Source organism: Phyllobates terribilis, unplaced genomic scaffold (assembly GCF_046119375.1).
Source record: "Phyllobates terribilis strain yellow unplaced genomic scaffold, ASM4611937v1 Scaffold_1__5_contigs__length_1240528914, whole genome shotgun sequence".
NCBI classification, from domain to species: Eukaryota; Metazoa; Chordata; class Amphibia; order Anura; family Dendrobatidae; genus Phyllobates; species Phyllobates terribilis.
Genome location: NW_027362761.1, coordinates 232,329,395 through 232,337,134, shown reverse-complemented (window position 1 = coordinate 232,337,134; position 7,740 = coordinate 232,329,395).

The window sequence follows — 7,740 nt, the reverse complement described above, 5'->3', positions numbered from 1 at the left end:
ACTGTGGTTTATGAAGTGCAATAAACTGCAGCATTGTGAAATACCGGAAGGACATTGCTGATGTGCTTTGATTTACCCGGTGCAGCGAGTATCCCCCATTATGATGACTAGTGCTGCCTTACACCGTCAACATCGGATGCCACTCTGATGGTACATATAGCATCCAATTTTTTTCTCACATCCATCCAATTTCGGAGTGAAATCGCTGCATACTATGATTTTTTTTCCTCAATCCGATTCCAGCTGAGGAAAAACTCGCAGATGGACACTGCCTCATTGAATAACATTGGTGTGAGTGCAATGTGTTTTTTTTATCGCATTGCATGCGGGGCATTTATATGCAAGTGTGAGCGAGGTCTTAGGCTATGTGCCCACTGTGATGAACCCATAGCCGCCATCTTGGTAATGATAAATCATATCCAGGGATGGCCACACTTCAGCAGCCCCCACCCTTGGGACCTTCTGTTAAAACGTCAACTAGATAGTTTCCCCCATCCAGGCTCCTGTGAGATAAGCAGCCCCAGGGCCTACTTAACACTTGAATGCTAGGAGCTTCAAAGACTTCGAGAGGAAACACAGCCAGCAGGGGGGGGGGTGCTTCGTCCATCTGTAACTGACCATTTGTCCCATAGGACTAGTTTCTTTGTCTGTCACAAGCATGGAGGCATAAGATATAGAAACATGAATAGTACACGCATGTTGCGTGAGATGGGCCAATAAAAAATATCACGGCGTCCCGGAGCCATTGCGCACACAAGCCTCCGCGGTAGACATTTGTACGTGCTCTGGAAGCCAAGATATAGCGCTGAGCCATTCCTGAGGACCGTATGGTATCCTAATTGATATCAAAAGGTCGGTTACGGCGGCCCGAATCCATGGGAACCCCTGGGGGTATCATGAGACCATCCCAGAAGAAGTTATTGGGTTCCTTAGAATTTGGGCTTCTGATCGAAGTTAGACCTGAGGGTGGAGACTGAGCCAGCTGACCTCACCAGCAGTGGGCGGGACGGGGCAGGTAAGATAGCAGGACAGACAAGAGATAAGTCAGTCTTGACCCAAGAGTGGTGTGCTGAACATCTGAGCACCAGCTGAGGCCACCAAGGGGAGGAGCAGTTTGACCATGCGGTGGTAGGCCTCAGCCTGTAACAAAGAACCGTGCCTGCGACCGCAGAATCCTCTCCCTGCGTCACAAGAAAATCAAGAAACTGGTAACTGATATGCTGTGGTGATTCTGTGTGTTGTATTCCATTGTTGTATAGTTTAGCCTGACCTTATACCTGTGTATATTTAGCTGTATATCGTGTATCTAGTGTATTATTATAATCAATTACCTCAAGTAATTGTGGGCCTGCCTTTTATTCTGCATAACGAACGCACGTCCATGTGAGCTCGGCTCAAGCCAAAAACGCTACCCAGGGTTGGTTCCTGACCCGATATAGGCCCATTCACGGACTGGGCGTATATCTAAAATAGGGACTGGTGGCAGCATACCAACTGGGGATTGGGGAAGGCTGGTAGTGACGGTCGGAGGTTCAGATATATATATTCCTGGTGCGGCCAAGGAAGATATATATACCGCCCTCACTACAGAGGGCCCCGATACCCAGTAGGTTACAGGACAGTTTCTCTGGCGACCGCTTATCCTAGGTGCAGTTCCTTGACTGACCTGAGGCTAAGAGGGCGCTAGCGAGTTGTGCTGTGTAGTGACGTTACGGTTTAGTGACGTTGAAGGGATAACACTCTACCGTGTTCCCTGAGCTGGTTGCAGCTACCTGGCACTACTTTCTCTAGGTGCAGTACCTTGACTGACCTGAGAGGTAAGGGGGCGCCAGAGAGCTGCACCCACCGGCCGGCTTTCATCACATTGGTGTCAGCGGTGGGATTGCAGAATAATAGTGTTGTGGGACCCCTACTCCCAGGCACTAAAGACTGCCAGTGGTAACTTCCACTGCTGGAGTCTTAAGGTCAGCCCAACGTTAGACGGTCAGGCTAAAAGTATAACAAGGTGTGTGCAAACTCATGGTTGCAGCGGTGTCGGTTACCAAGATGGCAGACGGCACCAGGAGCAAGACCCTGCAGGAGGCTAATGCTACGGTCCGTGTGGCAGGAGGGGAGGACATTGTTACTCATGGCGAGGAGGAGTCCAGCCCGGGCACCTCAGGGAGCCAGTCCCCAGTATACGGTCCCGCAGTGGGCTGCCCACCACCTACCCAGCCCAGCCTGTCCAGATCACAAGCCCTTTTACAAGCGGCTATGGCAAGTCTCCAGTCTCATGGCGATGCCGTCTACAAAACCCTCCTGGCAGCATCAGAGAAGGCAGCGGAGGAGGAGCGTGCAGAGCGGGCTGCGGAGCGGGCTGCGGAGCGTGAAGCTGCAGAGCGCCGGGAGGCTGCGGAGCGTGCACAGCGAGCTGCGGAGCGCCAGCACCGACTGGACCTGGCCCAGCGGGGGCTTCCGCTAGAGCAACCAACCCATCAGGAGACCAAGTCGTCCAAAGTCCGAGCTGAGGACTTCCCTCTACTGGAGAAGGATGGGGACCTGGACTCCTTTCTGGTGGCATTTGAACGGACCTGTCTTCAGCACCATCTGGTCCGGGATCAGTGGGCCAGATACCTGACCCCCCGTTTGAGGGGTAAGTCCCTGGATGCCTTGGGGGACTTACCTGCCGGGGAGGTACAGAACTACGACTGCATCAAGCGGGCCCTGATCCGGCAGTACAACCTCACTCCCGAGTCGTACCGCCAGAAGTTCCGGAGCCTGCTGCGTGGCCCCAAGGACACCTGGACCGATCATATGCGGGCGCTGTTGAGAGCCGCAGAGCACTGGACCTCGGGTCTAGCGCTTACTACCCGCCAGGAGGTCCAGGAACTGTTCGTCACGGAGCAGTTCTTGTGGAACTGCCCAGAGGACCTCCGACAGTTCCTCCGTGACCGAAAACCAACAGGGGCTTCTGCTACAGCCGCCCTGGCAGACGAGTATGCCAATAACAGGGCGCCTGAGCTGAAGAAGTCTGCCAGCAGCACCTGGAGAGGGGGTAAGCCCAATCATGCCCCTGTTTCGCCGGCCCCTAGAACACAAGGGGTGTATCCCCCTGTTGCCCTCTCCAGGCAAGGACCAGACGTAAGACGTTGTCATCTATGCAACAAACCAGGACACTTTAGGGCTGAGTGTCCCCAGCGCCAAAAGACCCCATCCCAGTCCCAGAGAGCGCCCAATGTTTTGTGTGTGGGAGGGGGTGGTGGTAGGTCCCTGGACAACATCCAACCCGTCACCATAGGCCGTTCTGTGGTCATGGGACTGCGGGGCACTGGCGCTGAACGAACACTGGTACGGCCTGAGGTGGTGTCCCCCCAGGACTTGGTACCAGGAAAGACTCTTTCCGTCTCCGGGGTTGGAGGCGTGGAGCCGGCACTTCCCGTTGCCATGGTGTATTTGGACTGGGGTGCCGGGAGGGGGATGCGGGAGGTGGGAGTAACGCCAAATATTCCCGCAAATGTTTTATTAGGGACCGACTTGGGGCGTCTAGTATCGCAGTATGTACCCTCTGAACCCCCAAGTTCGGCCCCCCAAGAGTGTATTGATTTGTCTGCTGCTAATGCCAACCATGTTGTATGTAGTGTGCGTCCTGCTGAGGAGGAGGGAGTGAAACCTGAGGGTAACACCTGCACAGACACAACACAAACAGGGTTAGTGAAAGCAGGTGGGGAGTGTGGGGATGCCCGCAGAGGTGCTCAGCCGGCGTGCCGTGACCTCTTGTCCTCCGGTGAGGAAGGGGGCGGGCAGGATTCTGTAGAGGAACAGGCCATGGGGGGTGGGGGTGTCCCAAGAGAGGAGCCGCCAGGTAAGACCCCAGGGCAGGAGTTCCCCACATCCGAGATGTCCAAAGGCCTAGGAAGCTTGCCTGATCGGGCGGCTTGGTCAGAAACAGAGGGGAAGCGGGCACTACCCACGGTCACAGCGGTCATAGCCGCTGTCACCAGGAGTGGGAGCCCAAGGAGCCTTGCAGAGGTCCGACGGCTTCCCCACTTCTGACCAAGTGTCTGCCGGGTCAGACAGCGGCCAGGTGACATGCCCGGAGGGGCTGACGGAGGATGTGGCAGTTTCGTCGATTCTGGCCACATCAAGTCAGGAATTTCAGGCTGCGTTGGAAGCAGACGACAGCCTGAAAGCTCTCAAGGAACAGGCGGCACAGCCTCCCATGGAGTCAGACTGCGAGCGTGTGGTCTGGGACCAGGGACGGCTGTACCGGGTAACGGTCCAGCAGGGTTCACCGGAGGCGTGGCCCAGGGACCGACAGTTAGTGGTACCCTATCCGTTCAGGGCGGAATTGTTGCGGATCGCACACGAGATTCCGATGGCCGGACACCTAGGGATCGCTAAAACCAAGGCCAGGATAGCTCAGCATTTCTACTGGCCTGGGATGGGAGCCGCGGTGGGTGCCTACTGCCGTTCGTGTGACACCTGTCAGAGGGTGGGGAAGGCGGGGCCGCGCCCCAAAGCCCCACTGGTAACTCTGCCAATCATCGAAGAGCCTTTCTCGAGGGTCGCTGTGGATCTTATTGGACCTCTGTCCACCCCCAGCCACTCCGGGAAATGCTTCATACTCACGGTAGTGGACTATGCCACCCGGTACCCGGAAGCGGTAGCTTTGTCGTCCATTCGGGCCGACAAGGTGGCTACCGCCTTACTGGAGATCTTCTACAGAGTGGGTTTCCCCCAGGAAATGCTCACCGACCGAGGGACCCAGTTCATGTCGCGGCTGATGGAGTCCCTCTGTAAGCAAATGCAGGTGCAACATCTGGTGGCCAGCCCGTATCACCCACAGACTAATGGCCTGTGTGAGCGGTTCAATGGCACCTTAAAGCAGATGCTTAAGATGTTGGTCGACTCCCACGGGAGAGACTGGGAGCGTTACCTCCGACACCTCCTATTTGCTTACCGGGAGGTTCCGCAGGCCTCAACGGGGTTCTCCCCCTTTGAGCTCCTGTACGGGCGATGGGTATGGGGCCCCCTGGCTCTGGTGAAGGAAGCATGGGAAGGGGATTTGGCCACCCCCGAGGTGTCGGTCATCGAGTATGTCGTGCGCCACCGGGACAGGATGATGGCCTTGGCAAAGCTGGTGCAGGACAATATGGCCCAGGCCGACCAGAAGCGGTGGTACGACCAGAATGCTTGTGAGAGGACCTACCAGGTGGGTCAAAAGGTGTGGGTACTGGTCCCTGTACCACAGAACAAGCTTCAGGCAGCCTGGGAAGGTCCCTACTTCGTGCACCAGAAACTCAATGCCGTCACCTATCTGGTCACCCTGGATCACGCCCGTGGAAGGAGGAAGGCCTTCCACGTGAACATGATGAAGGCTCATCATGAGCGGGAAGCGACTGCCCACCCAGTGTGCAACCTTCCCGAGGAAGGAGAGGTAGAAACCCTCCTGGATCTGCTCACCCAAGCCAAGGCGGGTGGGTCCATCGAGGATGTGGGGGTTGGCCACCAGCTCACGGAGGACCAACGGTCCCAGCTGGGGACCACCCTGCACCCCTTCCGGGGGCGGTTCAGCAGCCTGCCCGGAAGGACTGAGATGGCTGTCCACGACGTGGACACTGGCGATCACCCGCCGATCCGGCGTTCAGCATATCGGGTCTCTTTCGAGGTGCAGGGAAACATGCGCCAAGAGATAGACGAGATGCTGAAGCTGGGGGTGATCCAGGCATCCAGCAGCGCGTGGGCCTCGCCTGTAGTCCTCGTTCCAAAAAAGGACCGAACTACACGGTTCTGCGTGGACTACCGGGGGCTCAACGCTGTAACGGCCACCGATGCGTTCCCCATACCACGCATCGATGACCTGTTCGATCGGATGGCCGGGGCTAAGTACCTGACCATCATGGATCTGAGCCGGGGGTACTGGCAGATTCCTCTGACCCCCGCGGCAAGGGAACGCTCTGCCTTTATCACCCCTTTTGGACTGTACGAGTCCACAGTGATGCCATTCGGCATGAAGAATGCCCCTGCCACTTTTCAGCGGATGGTCAATACGCTGCTTGAGGGACTTGAAGGGTACGCGGCTGCATACTTGGACGATATTGCAGTCTTCAGTCCCACTTGGGAGGATCACCTAGAGCACCTGCGGCAGGTGCTCGGTCGGATCCACCGGGCAGGCTTGACCATCAAGCCGGAAAAGTGCCAGCTGGGCATGAGTGAGGTCCTCTACCTGGGTCACCGGGTAGGCGGGGGGGGTTCTGAAGCCAGAACCTGGGAAAGTGGATGCCATCGCATCCTGGCCCACTCCTAGGACCAAAAAGCAGGTGATGTCCTTCTTGGGGACCGCCGGGTACTATAGGAGGTTCGTCCCACACTATAGCACCCTGGCCAAGCCCCTGACGGACCTCACCAAGAAGAAGCTGCCCGTCGCAGTCGACTGGACAGTCGCCTCTGAGACAGCTTTCGGGGCACTCAAGGCCGCCCTAAGTAGCTCCCCTGTACTGCAAGCTGCCGACTTCGACCGGCCGTTTGTGGTACAGACCGACGCCAGTGACTTTGGCCTCGGTGCTGTGCTAAGTCAGGTCAACACGACAGGCCAGGAACATCCTGTCTTGTACCTGAGCAGGAAGCTACTGCCCCGGGAGGTGGCTTACTCCACGGTGGAAAAAGAATGCCTGGCAATTGTATGGGCCCTGCAGCGTCTGCAGCCCTACTTGTACGGGAGCCATTTCACCGTGGAGACGGACCACAACCCCCTCAGCTGGTTACACACGGTCTCTGGGTCGAATGGCAGGTTGCTACGCTGGAGCCTCGCTCTCCAGCAGTACCACTTCTCCATTCGCCACAGAAGAGGCCGTGACCACGGTAACGCTGACGGGTTATCCCGGCAAGGGGAGGGTGCAGAAGGACGCACGGGGGAACACAGGAATGTGCTACCCCCTCGCGCCCTCGTATAGGGGGAGGTGTGATGAACCCGTAGCCGCCATCTTGGTAATGATAAATCATATCCAGGGATGGCCACACTTCAGCAGCCCCCACCCTTGGGACCTTCTGTTAAAACGTCAACTAGATAGTTTCCCCCATCCAGGCTCCTGTGAGATAAGAAGCCCCAGGGCCTACTTAACACTTGAATGCTAGGAGCTTCAAAAACTTCGAGAGGAAACACAGCCAGCAGGGGGGGGGGTGCTTCGTCCATCTGTAACTGACCATTTGTCCCATAGGACTAGTTTCTTTGTCTGTCACAAGCATGGAGGCATAAGATATAGAAACATGAATAGTACACGCATGTTGCGTGGGATGGGCCAATAAAAAATATCACGGCGTCCCGGAGCCATTGCGCACACTAGCCTCCGCGGTAGACGTTTGTACGTGCTCTGGAAGCCAAGATATAGCGCTGAGCCATTCCTGAGGACCGTATGGTATCATAATTGATATCAAAAGGTCGGTTACGGCGGCCCGAATCCATGGGAACCCCTGGGGGTATCATGAGACCATCCCAGAAGAAGTTATTGGGTTCCTTAGAATTTGGGCTTCTGATCGAAGTTAGACCTGAGGGTGGAGACTGAGCCAGCTGACCTCACCAGCAGTGGGCGGGACGGGGCAGGTAAGATAGCAGGACAGACAAGAGATAAGTCAGTCTTGACCCAAGAGTGGTGTGCTGAACATCTGAGCACCAGCTGAGGCCACCAAGGGGAGGAGCAGTTTGACCATGCGGTGGTAGGCCTCAGCCTGTAACAAAGAACCGTGCCTGCGACCGCAGAATCC